Here is a 22,702-nt window from a genome sequence, read left to right on the forward strand (position 1 = left end):
AAGTCTATAGCATCTATTTAAACAGAATGATCTTAATTTGCGGCAGCAGAGGTGGTTAGAGTTGTTTAAGGATTATGATATTACCATTCTCTATCATCCTGGGAAGGCTAATGTAGTGGCCGATGCCTTGAGTCGTAAGGAAGAAAGTTTGGGCAGCTTAGCATATTTACCGGTAGCAGAGAGGCCTTTAGCCTTGGATGTTCAGGCCTTGGCCAACCAGTTTGTCAGATTGGATGTTTCCAAGCCGAGTTGAGTTTTGGCTTGTGTGGTTTCTCAGTCTTCTCTTTATGACCGTATCAGGGAACGTTAGTATGATGACCCTCATCTGTTTGTCCTTAAGGACACAGTTCAGCACGGCGATGCCAAGGAAGTCACTGTTGGAGATGGAGATGTATTACGGATGTAGGGCAGGCTATGTGTGCCAAATGTAGATGGTTTACGCGACTTGATTTTCCAGGAGGCTCACAGTTCGCAATACTCCATTCATCCGGGTGCTGCAAAAGTGTATCAGGATTTGAGACAACACTATTGGTGGAGGCGGATGAAGAAAGACATAGTGGAGTATGTAGCTCGGTGTCTAAATTGTCAACAAGTGAAATATGAGCATCAGCGGCCGGGTGGATTATTTCAGAAGTTAGAGATTCCATAATGGAAATGGGAGAAGATCAATATGGATTTCGTTGTTGGGCTCCCACGAACTCGGAGGAAGTTCGATGCCGTTTGGGTGATTGTGGATAGATTGACTAAGTCAGCTCATTTCATTCCTGTGATTACTACTTACTCTTCAGAGCAGCTGGCTCAGGTATATATTCACGAGATTGTCAGACTTCACGGCGTACCGGTATCTATCATCTATAATTGGGGTAGGCAGTTTACATCACGGTTCTGGAGGACAGTACAGTCGTGAGTTGGGTACTCGGGTAGAGTTGAGTACAACATTTCACCCTAAGATGGACGGGCAATCCGAACGCACTATTCAGATACTGGAGGATATGCTTCGTGCGTGTGTGATAGATTTTGGGGGTGCTTGGGATCAGTTCTTACCACTTGTGGAGTTTTCTTACAACAACAGTTGCCAGTCAAGCATTCAAATGGCTCCGTATGAGGCATTGTATGGTAGGCGGTGCCGGTCGCTAGTGGGTTGGTTCGAACCGGGCGATGCTAGACTATTGGGTACAAACTTGGTTCAGGATGCCTTGGAAAAGGCTAAGTTGGAAGGTTCGTGATGTTGCATTCATGGTTGGTGAGCGGGTATTGCTCCGGGTTTCGCCTATGAAGGGTGTGATGAAGTTCGGGAAGAAGGGCAAGTTGAGCCTTAGGTATATTGGGCCTTTTGAGATTCTTGAAAGAGTTGGAGATGTGGCTTACAGACTTGCGCTACCACCTAATCTCTCTGCAGTTCATCCAATATTCCAAGTCTCTATGCTTCGGAAATATCACGACGATCCGTCTCATGTGTTAGACTTCAGTTCTGTTCAGTTGGACAAGGATTTATCTTATGTTGAGGAACCAGTGGCTATTTTAGATAGGCAGGTTCGAAAGCTGAGGTCAAGGAACATTGCTTCCATGAAGGTTCAGTGGATGGGTCATCCGGTCGAAGAAGCGACTTGGGAGACCGAGCATGATATACGCAGCCGTTATCCACACTTATTCACCAGCTTAGGTACTTTTTCTAACTCCGTTCGAGGACGAACGTTTGTTTTAGAAGTGGAGAATGTGATGACCCAAAATGTCATCTTTAAATTTAATAATTAATTATGTGTTCTAAGACCTCGAAAATCACTATTTATCATTCCTCGACTTGAGAGCGCAGTCTGTAAAATTTCCTGGAAATATTTTATGTGAAAAATGGATTAAAATATGAATTGGAGCTTTAAAACTCAACTGAGTTGACTTTGGTCATCATTTGGAGCAACTGGACTCGGATCAGTGTTTTGACAGTTCCAGTAGGTCCGTATCGTGAATTGGGACTTGGGCGTATGCCCGGAATCAAATTCCGAGGTCCCTAGCCCGAGATATGAAATTTTAATGAAAAATTTAAAGTTTAAGTTCAAATAGTGACCGGATGTCGAATTTTGTGCAAATGACCCCGGAATAGAATTTTGATGATTCCAACAGCTCCGTATGGTACTTTTGGACTTAGGAGCGTGATCGGAATTTTTTTTGGAAGTCCGTAGTAAAATTAGGCTTGAAATGCCGAAAGTTAAATTTTTTGGGAAGTTTGACCGAGTGGTTGACTTTTTGATATCGGGGTCGAAATCCGATTCTGAAAATTTTTATAGCTCCGTTATGTCATTTACGACTTGCGTGCCAAAATTTGAGGTCAATCGGACTTGATTTGATAGGTTCCGGTGTTGTTCGTAGAAATTGAAAGTTTCAAAGTTCATTAGGCTTGAATCTATGTGTGATTCGTGATTTTAGCATTGTTTGATGTGATTTGAGGTTTCAAATAAGTTCGTATGATATTTTAGGACTTGTTGGTGTATTGGGTTGAGGTCCCGAGGGTCTCGGGTGAGTTTCAGATGGTTAACGGATCAAAAATGAGACTTAAACAGCTGCTGCAAAGGCTGCTGCAAATTCTCTTTTGCTGTGCAATCGAGCCCCCAGAAATCGAGCCGAGGATCGAAGGCAGGCTCGAGATCCATGATCGAAGGCAAGCTCGAAGGTCAGTGATTGAAGGCCACTGATCGAAGGCCCAGGATCGAGGGCTATGACTAAGGCCAGTGATCGAAGCCATGATTGATAGCCAGGATTGATGGCTGTGATCGAGCCCCAGGGTCGAGGGCCATGATCGAAGCTATGATCGAAGGCTATGACCGAGGACCATGATCGAGGACTATGATGGGACCCAATGATTGGACTCCCCTTAATCGGACTCCCCATGATCGGACTCCCATGATCGAGGTCCAGGATCGGACTCCACGATCGAGGTCAGCCTGGACAGATCCGTAAGTTAAAAAAACATGGGGGCTTCGTCCCATTCGCCATTTTTAACAGCTTGGAGCTTGAGCAGAGGTGATTTTTGATATATCTTCAAGGAAAAATATTGGGGTAAGTGTTCTTAACTCAATCTTGGTTAGATTACCCGAATATATCACTGTTTTTAACATTTAATTGGTGATTTAATTTGGAAAACAATTTGAAAACCCTCTTGGATAGATTTGTGGATCTGAGGGTCGAATCGTTATTGGAAATTAGTCATTTTGGTATGGTTAGACTCGTGGTTGAATGAGCGTTCATATTTCGTAACTTTCACCGGATTCCGAGATGTGGGCCCCACATGCAAATTTTGAGTTAATTTCGGTTTATATTGAAAAAAATATAATATTTTCTTATGAAATTGATTTCTATAAATTTTGTTGACTGTATCGAATAATTATGACTAGATACGAGTCGATCGGAGTTGGAAAATCGAGAAAAAGGCATAATACTTAATTAAATTGGAGCAAATCGAGGTAAGTGACTTGTCTAACCTTATGTGTGGGAAATTTCTCCTAGAATTGATATTAATGTGATTATTGAAATGTGTTGAAAGTCGTGTACACGAGATGACGAGTGTATACACGGGTTAAATGTGAAAGATTATATTTTTAAATTGTGTAGATCATTGTTGCACATTTATTAAATTATTCTATCTCGTTATATTCTTCATCATTGATTAAATGTTTATATTTTAAATTTGTTTTACCTTCTCCTGCTAATTGTTTTATCTGTTTAGTTGGAACTTGATTTCTTTTATTCTATGCATTATTTGAAGGTTGATTTTTTTAAAATTAAATATTATTAATTCGAAGTATTCGGCATTTTTAAACTTGATATTGAAGCAACGTATTAAAGATTTGAAAATATTATTTTCCTGAATTTATTTACTCCTGAATATTTTTGTAAGATTTTCGTACTGATTGTGATGGAGTACTGAGCTCTTTATTGTGGAAAAACATTATTGTTAAATTATTTGGACATGAGCCGTGAGCTCTTTATTGTAGAAAAATATTATTGACGATATATTTTGGCATGAGCCGTGAGCTCTTTATTGTGGAAAAATATTGTTGTTGAATTATTTTGGGCAAGTTAAATTATTTGATCATTTGAGGTGCAAATTGTGATATATTGTGATATTGATACGCATGCGGTGGTTTAATGTATGGGTGTTGAAATGCATGCGGTGAGATAAAGGTGGCTTGATACGCGTAGCTAGTAGGGGTGACTACTAGAAGTCATGCGGTGTGATAAGGGTGGCTAAAACGCGGGATGCTATTTCGGGAAAAATATTTTCTTTAAATAAATTGTGAAAGCTCCCGCGGTGGTATAAGGAAATGAGATATTATAAATTTGTTTATGATTTAGGACTACGAGGCGGTACCTCGGGAGTGCCCTTGTTGATATTGATTTATGGCCGTAGTTGCCTTTGATTATTGTTGTGATTTTCTTAATGTTGAAAAGAATTCTGTTTTGTTTCCACGAGGTATTTATTTGCCATTATTTGATGTAATTAAATGTGACATACTACTTGATTCATTTCCATTATCATTTTATCTTATAATATTGTTTAAACATTTTACCATGCCATTATTTATTCTCCAGTAGGGCCTGACCTGACCTCGTCACTACTCTACCGAGGTTAGGCTTGGCACTTACTGGGTACCGCTGTGGTGTACTCATACTACGCTTATGCACATCTTTTTATGCAGATCTAGGTACATCTTATCAGACCACGCATCAGTAAATTAGCTGTACAAGGAGACTTCGAGGTATATCTGCCAGCGTCCGCAGACTCCGGAGTCCCCTTCTATCTTGCTATGTTGTTTTCCTTATTTGCTTTAGACTTTGATGTATAGAGACAGAGAATAAATTCATAGAAAATTGTGATTTATTTCTACCGGGTTTTGGGAGTTAAAATTATTTGAATTGTAGTTTAATTATTTCAGATATTTATTATTATTCTGCATTGATAGGCTTACCTAGTCTTAGAGACTAGATGCCATCACGACATCCTACGGAGGGAATTTGGGGTCGTGACAAAGATCAAGGTTGTCACCTGAGGGATAGTGGAGAACCAGGTCCTACGTTCCCTTGAGATATCTCAATATTCTCTTGGCAGTCTTCAGATGAGATTCCTTGGATTGGATTGAAATCTTGCCCAAAGACTTACGCTGAAAACTATGTCTGGTCTGCTTGCAGTAAGATACAGGAGTTACCCTATGATCCCTCTATACATGGTCTGATTTACAGGGGAACCAGGTTCATCCATGTCTAAACGGGTAGCTATGGCAATAGGGGTGTCAATGACTTTTGATGCTTCCATGTCAAACCTTTTCAGTAATTCCTTGATGTACTTCTGCTGACTTATCAATGTTCCCTTCAGAGATTGTTTCACTTGAAGTCCTAGGAAGAAATTTAATTCTCCCATCATACTCATCTCGAACTCACTCCCTATGAGTTTTGCAAATTCTTCACAAAGAGAGTCAGTTGTGGCTCCAAATATGATATCATCAATGTATACCTGAACAATGAGTAGGTTTCTCCCTCGTTTCTTCAGAAAAAGAGTATTGTCAATTTTCCCTCTTGTAAATCCATTTTCTAGAAGGAATTTTGACAACCTTTCATATCAAGCCCGGGGAGCCTGCTTTAGCCCGTACAATGACTTGTCCAGTTTGAACACATGCTCAGGATGCTCGTGACACTCAAAACCAGGAGGCTGCTTGACATAGACTTCTTCTTTCAGATAGCCATTTAGAAATGCACTTTTGACATCTATTTGGAATAGTGTGAACTCCATATGAGATGCAAATGCAATAAGAATTCTAATGGCTTCCATTCGAGCAACTGGAGCAAATGTTTCATCATAATCGATCCCTTCTTCCTGATTGTAGCCTTGAACTACAAGCCTTGCCTTGTTTCTTGTTGTATTTCCAAACTCATCAAGTTTGTTCCTGAATACCCACCTGGTTCCTATGATAGTTCAATCTGCAGGTCGAAGGACCAGGTGTCATACCTTGTTTCTTTCAAATTAATGCATCTCTTCTTGCATGGTTATGATCCAGTCTGCATCTTTTAACGCTTCTTTGATGGTTTTGGGCTCTATTTGAGAGAGAAAGGCTGAAAAGGCAAGTGAGTTTCTTGCTTTTGATCTGGTTTGAGCTCCTGAGTCAAGAGGGGTGATTATGTTGTCAAGGGGATTTTAGCTTTTGTGCTTCCAATTTGGTACCTGAACCTCATTGGTAGAGGGCCCAAGTATGTCTGACTGAGATTCTTGGGCGCCTCTTACTTCAGCAAGTGGAGTACCCTGGACTGCATCAACAAATCTATTTTCAGCTTCGGTTGTTGTGATTGAGGAACCGAGTTCCTCTATGTCAGCTGGAGATTCATCTGTGCCATTGTCATTTGAATCCTTGATGTGACTCATCATGTCAGTTTTTCCATTTACCATGTCAATAATTTCACCTGGAACAGATAAAGGTTCTTCATCTTGGTCAACACGTCTGTCCTTCTCACAGGAGAGGTGAGATTCATTAAAGATCACATGTATACTATCTTCAATACATTGAGTCTTTTTGTTGTATACTTTGTAAGCTTTTCTTTGGGATGAGTATCCCAGAAGGATTCCTTCATCACTTTTGGCATCGAATTTTCCAAGAGCTTCCTTTCCATTGTTGAGGACAAAGCATTTACACCCAAAAGTCCTTAGATGTGTCAGCTTGGGCTTCCTTCCATTCAGCAGTTCATATGGAGTCTTGTTCAGAAGGAACCTGATCATGCACATGTTCACCAAGTAGCAAGCAGTATAGACAGTTTCTGCCGAGAAATTCTTTGCGATCCCACTGTTAATCAACATTGTCCTAGCCATGTCTTCAAGAGTTCTATTCTTCCTCTCTACAACACCATTTTGTTGAAGTGTTCTTGGAGCTAAACAATTGTGAGTGGTGCCATTTTCAGTACAGAACTCATCAAATTTGGCTTTGTCAAACTATGTCCCATGATCAGACCTGATACAAGATACATTATTACCCATCTTCACTTGAATCCTTTTAACGAAGGCAACAAACACTTCAAAGGTTTCATCCATGGTTCTGAGAAACAGAGTCCAGATGAATCTGGAGTAATCGTCAACTATAACGAAGATATATTTGTTTTTCTCCCCTGCTTGCCACCCTCATGGGTCCACATAGATCCATGTGAAGAAGATCAAGTGGCCTTGAGGTACTGACTTCCCTTTTGGGCTTGAATGAGGATCTGACTTGCTTGCCTTTTACACATGCATCACACACTTTGTGGTCCTTGAAACTTGACTTGGGCAGACCACGAACCAGGTCCTTCCTGACCAATTTGTTCAGCAACGTAAAGCTTGCATGATCCAGCCTCCTATGCCATAATTCAGCATCATCATCAATAACACTTAGACAGTTGAGATCACCATTCTGCAAAGACTCAAAATCAGCAACATAGATATTTTTGTATCTTTTTGCTACTAGCACCACCTCACCAGTCACTAGGTTTGTGACTGTATATATTTTTGATACAAATTCCACCTTGTTTCCCTTGTCACATATCTGGGAAACACTTAGCAAGCTGTACTTTAACCCGTTCAAGTAGTACACATTTTCGATTGAGTGTGAGAGAGACTTCCCAATCCTTCCAACTCCCAGAATGTATCATTTCTTGCCATTTCCTAAGGATACACTCCCTCCTTGCAGGGCTTTAAGTGAAAGGAAATCAATTGTACTTCCAGTCATATACTTTGAGCAGCCACTGTCCATGTACCATTGTAGGCTGCTTCCTTTCACTGTTTCCTGTACAAGAAAATCAGGAGTTAGACTTAGGAACCCAAATGAGTTTGGGTCCCTTGTAATTAGGAAAGAGGTGAATGAGGGATTTTCTGGTCCAAACAGACATCATGCGTTTGTTATATGAGGGACCAGGTTCTCTACCAGTAGTTACTTTTTCAGCGAACACTTTATTTTTCTGTTGTGACTGAAATCTGGTCTTACAGTTTTTTTTAAAGTGCCTAGTGTTGCCACAGTGAGTGCAAAGCCAATTATCAGGTACAGTAACGTACTTTCTATGAGGGTTGTAGGGAATCTTTTCCCTCTGGAACCCGATCCCCTGTCTGTTTCCCCCATTGTTGGTGTACATGGCCGTGATAGCATCAGAGGACCAGGTCCACTTGAGTGATTTTTCAAGGTCACTCTTCACTTTTCCTAGTTCTTCATGAAGTTGTTTGTTTTTCTGAAGCTCAGCACACAGACTAGACTTCACTGAATTTAACTCACTTTCAAGCTTAATGTGTGCCTTACTTGCAACTTCCTTTCCCTTTTGAGAATTTTCAAGCCTACTCTCTATTTTAGGTTCCCCAATTGTTTCCTTCAAGTCCACTACCACCACCACTAATAGGTCATCTCTCTCATTCTCAATGTTAGCAACTCTCTCAGCTAAGACTTCTTTTTCCTTTCTTACACACTCAAAGGTCTCTTTTAGGTCTACCACAGCGACCATTAGATCATCTCTTTCATGTTCTATATGTGCAAGTTTTTCATCTATGGCATCCTTCTCTTTCTTCAGGTTCTCAATTGTTTCCTTTAAGTCAACAACAACGATTACTAAGTCATCTATGGTTTGTTATGCTTCTCCTAACTCCACAGTTAAGGCATTTTTATCATTTATTAGACTGTGATAAACATCAATCAACACATTTCCAAAGACATGAGTTTTTTAGGAGAATAAGATTTCAGATTTCTCTGAACATCCAGAAAATTTACCTCATCATCGTCATCATCTTCATCATCATCAGACTGAGCCATCAAGGCAAAGATTGAGTCATACTTAGTTGCTTCACTTTCCACTGCCATCATTGATCTATCACCATGATCATCTTATTCTTTAGATTCGCTGAAGAAGTCTTCCCATGCAGCAAGAGCTTGCTTTACAACGCTGTCAGCGACATTCTTTCTCTTGAAGCATTTATCAGGAACCGGTTTCCTCTTGGCTGCTTTGTCAAAGTTGTTTTTGTGATGATCTTGCTTTAGGAGAGGGCACTCCTTGATGAAGTATCTTGGCTTACCACATATATGACAGAGGTCATAATTTTTTGTCTTGCTAGAATTTCCCCTTTTTGGAATGCCTCCATTCCTGCGAACCATCTTCTGGAATCTTCTTGTCAAGTAAGCCATATCACCATCCTCACCACTTGAATCATTGTTGTCTATCTTGAAAACCGGGTTCTTCTCCCTTTTGGGTTCTCTTCTTTCATTGTCCTTCTTCTTTTTCTTCTTCTTCTTCTTCTTCTTCTTCTTCTTCTTCTTCTTCTTCTTCTTCTTCTTCTTCTTCTTCTTCTTCTTCTTCTTCTTCTTCTTCTTCTTCTTCTTCTTCTTTTTATATGTTTTCAGATTGCCAACAAGTTCCTCTATGGTCATTGTCTGCAAGTCCTTCGCCTCTGTAATGGCGTTCACTTTGCTTTCCCAAGAACTGGGCAGTACACTAAGGATTTTCCTGACAAGCTTATTTCTTGGAATAGTTTCACCAAGAGAGTGAAGCTCATTAATGATGGAGGTGAACTGAGTATGCATATCTTGGATGGATTCATCATCTTTCATCCTGAAGAGCTCGTATTCAGTTGTGAGCATGTTGATCTTGGATTGCTTAACCTATGTTGTTCCTTCGTGAGTTGTCTGAAGAGCTTTCCAGATTTCCTTGGCTGACTGACATACCGATATCCTGTTCAGGGCCAATGCCACAAACAAGAATTTTCTTCGCACGAAAATTCTTTTCTACGGCCTTTCGATCAGCGTCATTGAATTCCTTCCTTGTCTTGGGAAAGGCTACAATTGGGTCGCCAAGGTTCTTGGTAGGGACAAAGGGTCCGTCACATATGACATCACATAGCTTAGAATCTTCAGCCATGATGAAATCGTGCATCCTAGTTTTCCACCGTCCGTAATACTGTCCATTGAACCTAGGTGGTCTGTAAGTAGACTGGCCTTCTTCGAAGTTTGGAGGAACAGCCATGGGGATCCTTTATAGGTGTTAACCTGATAGAAAGAACCTGCTCTGATACCAATTGATAGAATACAATGGTCCACCAAACTCTATAGAGTACCAGGTTCTCTATCGGTTCCACTGGAACACACGCACACAGCAGTAAGTAAATGACTAGAGGAATTTTACGTGGAAAATTCCCAGCTCAACGGGATTAAAAACCACGACCTACCCTTGTAGGATTTCAACTTCACTACTGAGCAACTTTTAGATTACAACCTATGCAATCTAGGAATTAACCTCTTAATCCCTCACTAACTTGTAATACTCTATTACAAGCCACTTTGTAATAACTCTATTACAAAGACTTTACAACTCGACTAACTCTAGCCAAGACTCAAACACAAAGGTTTAAGATTTACAAAGAGTTTCCTACAGAATACTTCTAAACAAGCTAAGTAGGAAATACAGTTTAAGAACTATAACAAAGTTACAACTCAACTAAGGACATAGAATGACTTGCTGTGAGGAACTAGTCCGTAGTAGTGTTGTTCTTTGTTCTTGATGCACTTTGGAATTGATTGCTTGATGATCAATGACTGTAAGAGTGCTTGGATGAATTTTCTAAGTGAACAAGTGATTTTCTTTTACCTTCCTTGATGTTAATAATGCATTTGTGACATCACTAGAATGATGTAAGCAAGGTAGATAAAAGACACTCCCCATAAAGTTGACTGCTGCACTATTTCTGCACTGTAACGTGTGCAGGCAATAACTTTACAGCTGGGGTAGTTGACTTGTACAGTTTTCTCGGGAAACGATAATTATTTGTTCCCTCTGTTGTTCCTCTGACTCTGAAGAGTCGAAGCATATTCCAAGGTGGAACCTTTCGATCTTAAGATCTTGAGGATATGTAACTGGTTCCTTATCTGGTTCTTGACAATAAGTTTGTTAGATCTTCAAAACATAAAGCAAGGTACTTGTAACCTATCAATTAGTATCAAGGAAAAAGTTCAATGCATCGGTAAATATAGAGCTTAATCTGGACCAGTATTTTAAAAGGTGTGGGCATAAGGCAAGGCGTTTTACATATGCCTCAGCGAGGCGTAAGCCCTGAGGCACGGGACGTAAGCCCCATAAGTATTTAATATTTAATATTTTATAAAATAATATAATTACAGTAAATATTTATAAACAGGTAAAATTGCATAAAAATTGAAGAAAGCAATAAATATGTGATATATGTGCTCCATCCCCACAAAACACTAGTCAAAATAATCTATTATATGCTACTTAGAAGTACAAATAACTTGAGTCGAAAAGAATAAAGTTTTCTACATTGAGGAACAGAAAGGATGACTAACCTGCAATTTAAACTTTGAACTTGCTGCTATGAAGGAGAATTGAGTTCTCTTTGTATTTGTAAAAAAGAAATTGAATATTCGTTACTTTTGGGAGATATTAGCAGACTAACGGACAAGATAAAGAATTGTGAATGACCATGAATTAGGGCTTCAATCAATAAAAAGGGTCTTGACTTTTAAATTTAATACATTTCAGTTCCTTTTTAAAATTTTTGAGTAATTACCAAGCTGAATTTTGAGAATTTGGATATTATATGAAGGATTTATTCAACAAAGTTTGTTTTAATTTGAAAAAGTCTTTGGGGCTTATGCCTCACTAAAAATACGCGCCTCAAACTCCCGGGCATACGCCCCGAACGCCAGGGCGGACACCCTGAATTAATGGGTGTACGCCTCTCGAGACTTTCGCCCCTACACCATCGCCTTGGGGCGGTTTTGATACGCCTCACTTCAGGGCTCGCCCCGAAAATGCCTTGTAAAACACTGATCTGGACTTATTTTTAAATATTTTGAGCGTCTTCTCTGGAAGTGGCAATTTCTTGATTGGTTTTACCTTCGATGCCATTCTCAAGTCTTTGCCCAGTGTTGATAGATTCTGCAATTGCAACAAAATTTTTGAAAGCAATGGGGGATGGTGGTTTGACTAGTGTTGTTGTTATGCTAGCTTTTACATTGTTCGTTGGTAGTGGAATCACATTTATCTTGGTAGTTGCTGGTTACACTCATCATAAAAGTTGGTGGCCATTAGCTGGCGAGCGCAAAACCGGCGTATAAATTTAGGCTCGCTGGTCGAATATAGTATAGAAAAATATCGTATCCACAGGGATTGGATGTAAACAGTATTTTCGTAGCTTCTAGTTAATTGCTATCCAAGATGTCCAACAATTTAGAATTGTGTGATTTAAAACTAAAATTAACTAAAAGTCTAAACTATTAGCTAATGACAATTGCAACAAGAGTAAACATAGAAGAAATCAATAGGAGAAAATATGGGTTGATTGGATAGGTGCAAGATACTTGTCTGTGATTTAACTCTAGTTAATTCACTTCTAGGGTTCAAGTGAGTCTCTCGAATTCACTTTATTATTAGTTCGAATGTTTAGTAGAAACTTCTCTCTCGATTAAGTCTCAACCTCACAATATGAACTAAGTTAAGCTCGGTGAAGATATGCAAGAATTCGTAGTGGATTGGTTTGTAAGAGAACCTCTTTCGATTATTCCCCTAACTAGGTCTAAGCAATAATTCAACTAGAATATTTCTATTACTAAGAAGAATCAATGAATTCAACCAACAAGATAATGCAAAAAAATAAAAGTTACGCCTCTTTCGATTACATAAACATGTGAATATATAGATGTGACAATTAAAACACCCAAATGATTCAATACATAAAAACTAGAGTTAATATCTACAAACAATTCTCAAAACACCAAATCCATCAATCCCTAAAGAAGAATTAGTCCATAGATATGGAGAAATTCATCACAAATAAGTTTAAGTTAAGGGAAAACATAAATGATCCAAACTCTTGTCTTGATTGAGGATTGAATGGTGAAATCCTTATACTCTTGCTTCCCTACTTCTCCTTAGCCTCCTTAGGTCTAGATTATGTCAAAAGTCCCAAATATACTGTTTTTCCATGTATATATACCAAGTAGGGTCGGGCCCAAATGAACACACCTTCTCCTACGCGAAAAAGGACTCTTTCCGGAAGGGGACGTGCGCGGCCACGCACCTGGAGATGTGCTCGTGCATTAGGCCGCGCACTTTGGATGGTATACAGCCTCAAATGCGCGCCCAGTGCGCGCTCGCGCACCTGGGTGACGTCTTGCTCGATATTTCGTTTCTCTCTGTAAATGCACTAGTGTCCGTTGATCCCCGAACTCGATCCCCACTTAATCCTTGGGCTTTTACTCAGACTTCAAAGCTCCAAAATAGCGTGAATTCATCCCACAATATCTACATAGCTCGGAATCACTTCTACAAGGCATAAAATACACAATTAGTGCAAAACACTAGCGATTAAGGCTCAAACTCAATTAAAGTGTAGTAAATTAGAGTGCGATAAATGACTAAAACCCGAGATTATAGTCTACGTATACCATCATTAGCATTACTGGAAGGAACTCATAGTGTTGCTATTCAAGATGGTCTCTTTCTTAGTCGTAGACAGTGCGAGAAAGTATTGAAGTTCAAGAGGGGAGGAAGCCATGGTGATAACTTTCTAGCTGCTGTCATTACGAATTTGAGGATCCTTCTGGCCAGGTCTCATATTATAATTTCAAATGCTGGCAGTAATCTTTCCGAGGGAGTTGCAAGGCCACGGCAAATACTTAGAGTCGAGAGATCATACTTGTTCAAAGTTGACTTTAAGTTTTTGGTAATACTGAGCTACTGGATTAGGGGATGGAAATCTAAAATAGTATCAAAAATAAACAAAGAGGAAGCTGAGAAAATCCTTGAGGAGATTAATTTAATGTCATCACAACTTATTCAAATGCATGCCATAGGGTACAAGTAAATGGAAGGGTGCTGCAGCATTTTAAAGTGTTGGATCAGTATGCTTCTTTTTGTTAGGATACCCTTGTTCAGCAAACAAGAAGCTTGAAAATATTTCTCCAGTATATTTCATCTTTTGAGTTGTTGTCCAGCAGTGTTCATTCCAACCTTGAGGACAAGGTTATTTTAAGGGGGTTGGAATGTAACGGATGGAGATATAGGCTAAGTTTTGTTATTTGTAGTTTGGCCCTCTTTAGTTCTACTACTACAGTTTAGTCTCACTTTATAATCTATTTTTAGTAGTACCCCTGTTAGGTTTGTTTTATATATCTTGTAACATAGCATTGTAGAGATATGTTGAATGAAAATCTGAATTTTTACTTTTAGCTTCTTTTTATTTCTCTGAATTTCTCATTTCAAGTGTCAATGGCGAATCCTCCGTGTGGGATTCGCTACATACATATATATAAATATTTTATATTATTATAGATAGATAAATAGATGCAAATTCATAAACATAAAACGGGAATTCGAATCCTACATGGCTTAGGTCTTAGTTTTGCTACGAGGGAATTTGAATCCTCCACGTCTTGGGGTTAAGTTTTGGATAAATTTCACAAATGGTTATATAACTATGACTTTTTTCCACCAAAGTCATATAACTTTCTTTCCTCACACAAAAATGATATAACTATGATTTTTTTCACCAAAATCATATAACTTTGTTTTCTCACACAAAAATCATAAAACTTTCACTAACTCACACAAAAATCATAGTGGTCGAATAAATTTTTTGGTAGTATTTTTTATTTTAAAGTTTCAGTCTAATAAATAATTATCCAATTAAAATAGAAATATGAGTATATTTTTAGCTATTTCCAAAAATAATAGCCGATAATATATATATATATATATATATATATATATATATATATATATATATATATATATATATATATGCTAGCAAATGCAATTAGTTTTGACCGACCGGTTAAATTTATATTATTTCCTTAAAATAGGAATAACCCAACCCACCTTGACTGAATACCCATATACGTAAGTTAAAATAATACCAAAAGTGAATTTTCTATTCATAAAAAAATTAGTTCGGAATGCATGAGATTCTGACAAAAAAATAGAGAAATAAAGGTATAATTAGAGAGCACTTGAAATAAAAATGCTATCAATTTGAATAAAAATTTTGAAAATAAAATAAAAATAGAAATACCATGTTTTGAAGGATTTACTATTCACTCTTAGTATTATTTTAATTTATATATATGAGTATTGGATCGGGTGGGCCAAGACGGGTTGGGTCGTCCTTATTTTAATTGGATTATTATTTATTAGACTGAAAATAAAAAACAAAAAATTACAAAATAAGAAAATATTACTGAAAAATTATATTTTTCGATCACTATGATTTTTGTGTGAGTTTATAAAAGTTTTATGATTTTTGTGTGAGAAAATATAGTTACATGACTTTGATGAAAGAAGTTATAGTTATATGATTTTTGTGTAAGAAAACAAAGTTATATGACTTTGGTGAAAAAAAGTCATAATTACCGGATCATTTGTGAAATTTACCCTTTTAAGTTTTGCTATGCAAAGTTTCTATATATAAAATTATAAATGCGAATTCATAAGATTCTCACCGTAAGTAGTTAAACCTCCAATTCACGACATGGATATACACTCAAACTGGAAGCACAAAAGCTACGAGAAATCCTAGCCCAAGACCTCCGTGGCCGGAAATTTTTTAATAAGTTGGAGATTGAACAGAAACGCCTAAAAAGAGTTCGCGAAGAGGAAAAACGTGAAGCCGAAGCGAAAGCCCTACGTAAAAAGCTATTAGTAGAACAGAAGAACTTTACCGTTAATAAATCCGACATACAATGCCTGGTGATTAAACCGGAATATTCATCATCAGCCTCCTTTCCGCGAGAAGAAGTTATTCGCCACCTTTTTTTTTCCTTTAAGCCATCACCTAGAGAAAGGTTCCTGAGATGTTGGGGGTTTGGCTTGACCCCTACCATGTATATAGAAGGTAAAGATGACAAAAGAAGAGGGGCATAGACCTGACCTTCCATATACACAAGACTGTTGCAAAGACAGTCTTCAAAAAACCCATGGAAGACGGAGAAATTTACAACTACTCTTCCATGAGAAAAACTAAATGAATTAGCTTACAAAAAAATTAACTTTGTCATGTCTACTTCTTATACTAGGTAATTGCCATTTATCTAGTAGGAAAGGACCTCTAGCTTCTTTAGGGAGATTCTGAAAATTGTAGAAATAGGAATTGTTGCCAGAGATTGCAGCTCTTTTGACTAACGCGTCAACAACCTGATTGGCTTCTCTATAGCAGTGAGAGACCACAACTTCTACTTGGGTGATACTTCTTTTGGCATCTCTGATGATCTGCTCCATCTTTACATTCTTGGTACATCCTTCTGTAATCATGTTGGCCACGATCAGAGAATCAAGCTCTAGATGAAATCTGGTGTAGCCTAGTTGTATACACCATTCACCACCAATTTTAGTTGCCACAGCTTCGACCTCGTTGTTGCTTTTACATTGAACAGGTATTGAGAAAGCCATGAGGAGATCTCCATTAGAGTCTCTTACCACCCCTCTTATACCTGCTCTCCCAGTGTCCATAAAACTACCATATGTATTTACTTTCACCATATCTCCTATTGGTTTAGTCCATGTGACCGTCCAGTACTTCATTATTGGTTGCATCCTCTCCACCTCTTCACAGACTTTCACCCAAGGCCAATTAAGTTTGCAGTTAGGAAAGGCAACTGTCACAGCTGCTTGAATTGTCCAGCTAACCTTCTGCTCCATATTGATTAGCATAAATCTTTTTTTATCTCTAAACTTGCAAGAGGTCCAGCTTTTCCAGATTTCCCAAAAAATAATAATAGGAATAATATGTAGCAGAAGCATATGAATGTTGTTATTAGGCTTCACCTCCTACCACTCTTGAAGAATCCTCTTAACAGACCATTTTTGATGTCTAATACCCAAAGGCATACCAAACTTCTTCCACAGATTACAAGCAGCCTCATCTTCACTAAAAGTATGATGAATAGAGTCACATTTAGGCCTTTGATAACAATTGCATCTAGAGGCTGACTGGTTGCCAAACTTGATAATTGTCTCGTCAAAAGGTAATTTACCATGATATAATCTCCAGGCCAAGAAGGAAATTTTGAAAGGAATGCATCTGTGCCATAATTTGTACCATGTTTCATTTTTTTGTCTCTTGCATCTTATGATCTCCCAGACAGCTTTGTTGGAGTATTTTCCATCTTCTGTAGGATTCTAGTGGCATAATCATTTTCATTCCGATCTCCAATATTAATACTGGTAATGTGTTGCACAGTTTGTACATCAACCCTGCCAAGCTTTTCCAAGTTCCATTGACCTCCTGTAATGTACTCGTTAACAGAGCTCCTTTTACTACCAGCTACATCAGGGAACAAAGTTGCTAAAATGCCTTTCTCTGTCCAATTATCCCACCCAAAGCTGCAGTTACCAGCATTAACTTTCCAAGTGAGATTTAATTCCACAATCTTCCTAACTACAGTAAGATGTTTCTAAGCATGAGAGTCTCCAGAAGTCCAAACTTTAGAGGTTGGATGAGACTTTATACAATATTTGGCTTTAAGGAAAGAAGCCCATAGCGATGGTTGAGTTTTGAAGTCTCCACCACCTTTTCATAGCAAGCATATTACTAATATCAACCATGGTTCTAATGCCAATACCACCCTCATATTTGGGAAGACATAAATTTTTTCAAGAGCTGTAGTGGTATTTGGTTTTATCACTAGTAGATCCCCAAAAGAATCTAGCCAAGTGTTTTTTCAGTAGGTTGAAGGTGCCCTTAGGAGGACTCATAGCTGACAAGGTGTACAAAGGCAAGGAGTGCAAGATACTTTTAATCAAAACCACCCTGCCACCATAAGACAACATTTTTCCCTGCCAACCGTTAAGTCTTTTGGCCACTTTAGTCAACATTCCATCAAAATATTCAAGTTTCTTCCTTCCTATGTATATAGGGCAATCAAGATAATTGAATGGGAAGTTTTTTTCCATAACCCCGTGCATTCCCTCATCTTGTTTATTCTATGTGCCCCAGCCTTTGGATCAGTGGGGAAGAAACTCTTATCTTTATTAATTTTTTGCCCTAAGGAGTCTTCATAGTTTCTTATCTGCTTCATAATGAGTTTGACTGATCTATTATTGCCACTGGTGAAAATGACTATGTCATCAACATATGCTAGGTGATTAATAAGAAGGCCTCTGAAGCTCATGGTGAAAGAAACAAAATCAGCATTTTCATGAAGGGTATTAAGGGATCTAGATAAGACCTCTGTTGCCAGGATAAATAAAGAGAGGGAAAGGGGATCCCCTTGCTAGAATCCCTGAGACGAAGTAAAAAAACCCTCTTCTAGTGCCATTAATGATGATTGAATAACAAACATCTGAGATCATCCTCCAAATCATGTCTATCCAATAGTCTTCAAAACCAAATCTTCATAGAACTTCTACCATAAATGACCAGGACATCTTATCATATGCTTTAGTCATATCTAGTTTTATAACCATATTTCCTCCCCTATTAGTTTTGGAAATATTTTGGATGATTTTCTGGGCTAACAAAATATTTTCTGAAATGAGCCTGTCTTTAACAAATCTACTTTGATTAGCAGAGATCAAATTGGGAAGAAGAACGTTGAGTCTTTCTGCCAAAATTTTGGAAATAATTTTGGTAGTGAAATTACTAAGACTAATTGGTCTTAGTTCAGAAAAACTAGAAGGGGACTCAACTTTAGGGATAAGAACTAAAGGTGTGAGAATAAAACTTTGTGAGATTTTTTCCATTAAAGAATTCCAAGACAAACTCAATCACATCCTTCTTAATTATCTCCCATCAGTGTTGGAAAAAGGTCTCATTGAAGTCATTAGGACCAACTCTGCTATCTACACTTAGACTGAATACAACATTTTTGATTTCAGTTTCATCAGGGATAGATGAGAGTATTACATTGTCAAAATCAGTGAGGCACCTCGGAATGCAACTAAGTACATTGTGCTTGATCACAGGTTGAGGAAGATTAAACAGCTTTTCAAAATGTTTAGTGGGAGTCTTGGCAATTTTTTCATCCCCCTTGACCCATATGCCCCTGCTATTCTTTATTCTATGAAGTTGTAATCTTCTTCTTTTTTCCCTTAGAACACAATGAAAATACTTAGTATTGTAGTCTCCCTTCTGAAACCACTTGGTTTGAGTCTTTTGTTTCAAAAGAGACTCTTGTAAACCCAACCATTTTGTATATTCTACATGATCCCGATTGAGTTCTTCCCTGCTATTCTCATAGTTCAACTGAATATCAAGATCTTCAAGTATATGGACCTTAACGTCCCAGTAACCAATCTGTTAGTGGATATCACCCGCAATTTCCCTGGACCCTTGACTAAGCTTCTTTCCCAGGACTTGAAGTTTAGTCATTAGTCTCCACATAGCATTTCCTGTAACATGAATGTCCCATACTCCCTGAACCACCTCCAAGAAATCTTGTTGTTCAGTACAGAAATCCAAGAATCTGAAGTACTTAATGATCTCATGCTGATCACTATGGCATTTCATTAGAAGAGGTCTGTGGTCTGAACCTGTCCTTACCAAATATTTCACATAATTATGTTGAAAAACTTGTACCCACTGATCATTAACAAAAATTCTATCCAATCTTTTTCAAATTCTTTTTCTTGGCCTCCAATTATTTCACCAGGTGAATTTAGGGCCAGTGAAACCAATGTCATCGAGACCGCAAGTTTCCATTATTGTAACAAAGTCAAAACTCATGTGAGCTCTTTGGGGTCTGCCACCCAACCTTTCATCTGGGTCCATGATAACATTGAAGTCTCCTCCAACACACCATGATCCGTCAATGATCATGTTAATATTATCTATGCTGCTCCAAAGATCTTTCCTATCTACAGTTGTGCACTTTGCATAAACTGCAGTGACATAAAAACCTTTATCATGCATACTTTCTTTTATGTGTAAAGTTATTTGTTGTTCATCATTAGCAACAATAATTGGGTCACATTGACTGTTCCAGAAATACAATATTTGGCCATTCAAATTGGCAGCCCTATGTTGGAATTCCAGAAACTTCCTGTAACCCTCAATGTTGTTCTCACTAGCAAAATGTTCCATGATCGCTACAAAGACAATCTTGTTATTGTTGATGAGATATTTTAATTTGTGAATTGCTTTCTTTGTCCTAACCCCCCTTATATTCCAAAAGATTGTATTAATCATGAAAAACAAGGGTGGATATGGCTTGTTTTTTACCCTTCCCTTTGTCACTGTATTCTCTATATTGTCATTCCTGCTTTCAGAGCTCATGGATTCAGGAGATGTAGTTTCTTGCACAGATTCTATATCCATGTCAACTCTCTTCACAGTAGGAGTTTCCTTCTCCAAAGGTTGGCTGCAAGGAAGGTCTACAAAAAGTTGTCTTGGTTCTTGTTTTTTTGTTTCTGAAGTATAACTGACTGACTCGGAGTACTGCTCACTTTTTGCCAATTGGTTCTCTTCAATGTTTTGAGCCTTGCCACATTCTATGTCTTCTACTTGTTGTTCCTCTTCAATGTGATACATATTTTTAGCAATATTAGTAGTGTGGTTGTCTTCAGTATGTTGAGTCAACTCTTCATTTCTTTGAGCGAAGGTATTTTAATTGTATTTTTCATGCTCCTCTTCCACCAAATTGCTTGTGAGTTTTTTCTGTTGGTTATTCTTTTTGGTATTCTTAGCCTCCTTACTAATATGAACTGAACCATTGGCCCCTTCTTGTTTCTTACTACTCTTTTGGGGTATTGCTCGTTTAAAGATAACTTTACTTTTTAGGGGGGGGGGGGATTTTCTACTTCTTTTTCTTCTTCTTTTTGATTCTTTCAAGTATTTTTGCTAATGTAGACTTAGCTACCTTTCCTTTTTCCTCTTTATTTTTCCTGGAGTCCATAACAGTAGTTAGTGGGAGTTCCGAAATCTGATTCACTTCTTTTTCATTCTTCTTGGTTTTCTTCTTTTTTTTTTCCTCCGTCAATTTGTGTTGCATTCATAACTTCCAAACCCTCAACATCGTTTGCCTTAGTATGAATGCCAGGTTTATCTATTTCAACATTGTTTGCTCTAGCTTTAATTGTAACCTTTGGGACATTCTACTTGTTGGTATTAGCTACTGTTCTCTCTTTCGCAGATTCTCCTCCTTCAGCAGTATTCTTTTTTTCAGCAAATCTACACTGGATTATAGAGTGTCCTAAAAGTTTATACTGTCTACAAAATTTTGGGACACTCTCATATTCCAATTTCTGAGTAAATCCCTTAAGTGGGTTCTCTTCATCCTCTTAGCCTACCCATACATAATTTAACTTCGGTTTAGTGAGATTGACTTCCACCCTGACCTTAGCCATACTAGGTCGGGTTCTATAATCAGTAGAAACATCCATGGATAGACGGATACCAACTGGACTAAGGATTTTCTTGACATAGTGTCAAGTATGACAATGGAAAGATAGACCTGGGAGTAGGACCCACACTGTTACAACAGGGGAATCCTCATCGAGTTTAAAACCCGACGACCATTTCTCTAACCACATGATTTTTCCCTTAAATTTCTATAGAAAGTCTATACCAAATAGTTTTAAAGTCATCTTCATTAAAGCAGTCTATAAACACTGTGCGAAAGACAATTACCTTTCACCGAGATTTTTTCCGCAAAGCTTGATCGCATCTTCTCAATGTGGGGACGAGTTCTCAGAAATTTGCCCACAATTGTAAGTTTGCATTATTCCGCCATAACTCCATAGTAGTCACTTGCTTTGAATATTACTGCTGGCATCCCATTGTGGGTAGAAAATCGAGCTTTGACATCGGGGTTGCCATGGCGATTAGGGCTAGGGCTCGGGATAATCGGAGCTTTTAGAGCACTAGCATAGTTTGATGTTGCTGGAATTTCTTCTGTGGGTGTTATCTTTTCAGCTGGAGGATCTGTTATCTCTATTAGACGCACCGGTAAGTTGCCGACCGGCGTCCCCATTGAGCGGTGCGTGAGCACCAAGTGCTTGAAAGAGTAGTTTTTTATCCGTTAGCTACTAAAGTTATTGTACGTTATTCAGTGACTAAGGTTTCTAAAACAACCGGTAACTTTATTCGGAGAAGTTGAGGAGGCGAGGCTAGATAGGTGAAATTTTTACTGAAAGCTGGATTGTTTGAAATTGATGATAGCGATATGACTGAGGGGCAAACAAATGACCTTTTGAGATCTATTCTGGAATTGAAGAGGATAGTGTCTATTTTCGAGAACCAGTTTGGGTTTATGCCGGGGCGTTCGACTACAAAATTCATCCACCTTGTTACGAGATTGATGGAGCAGTATAGGGAGAGAAAGAATGACTTGCATATGGTGTTCATCGACTTAGAAAAGGCGTACGATAAAGTTCTGGGGGAGGTTTTGTGGAGATGTTTGGAGGTTAGAGGTGTACATGTTGTCTACGTTAGGTTGATTAAGGACATGTGTGATGAAGTAAAGACCCGAGTGAGGACGATGGGTGGGACTCAGACTATTTTCCGGTTATGATGGGGTTGCATCAGGGGTCGGCACTCGCCCCTTTTTTATTTGCTCTGGTGATGGACGTACTGACGTGCCACATCCAAGGGAAGAAGCCGTGGTGCATGCTATTTGCAGATGATATTGTACTGATTGACGAGACGCGAGACGGTGTGAATGCGCAATTAGAGGTATGGAGGCAGACCCTGAAATCTAAAGGTTTCAAGTTGCGCAGG

General features: G+C 38.5%; 1 long non-coding RNA gene across 1 annotated transcript; it reads right to left on the reverse strand.

Moving 5' to 3' along the window:
- Window positions 1–12,644: 12,644 nt before the first annotated feature.
- Window positions 12,645–22,698, reverse strand: LOC104097436 (uncharacterized). Its single transcript, XR_686542.4, has 2 exons — window positions 21,614–22,698; window positions 12,645–13,317 (listed from the first exon to the last, which is right to left on the reverse strand). It is a non-coding gene; the product is annotated as an uncharacterized lncRNA (long non-coding RNA).
- Between the last annotated feature and the right edge of the window lie 4 nt (window positions 22,699–22,702).

The sequence above is a fragment of the Nicotiana tomentosiformis genome, unplaced genomic scaffold, assembly GCF_000390325.3.
Source record: "Nicotiana tomentosiformis unplaced genomic scaffold, ASM39032v3 Un00112, whole genome shotgun sequence".
Taxonomy (NCBI): domain Eukaryota; kingdom Viridiplantae; phylum Streptophyta; class Magnoliopsida; order Solanales; family Solanaceae; genus Nicotiana; species Nicotiana tomentosiformis.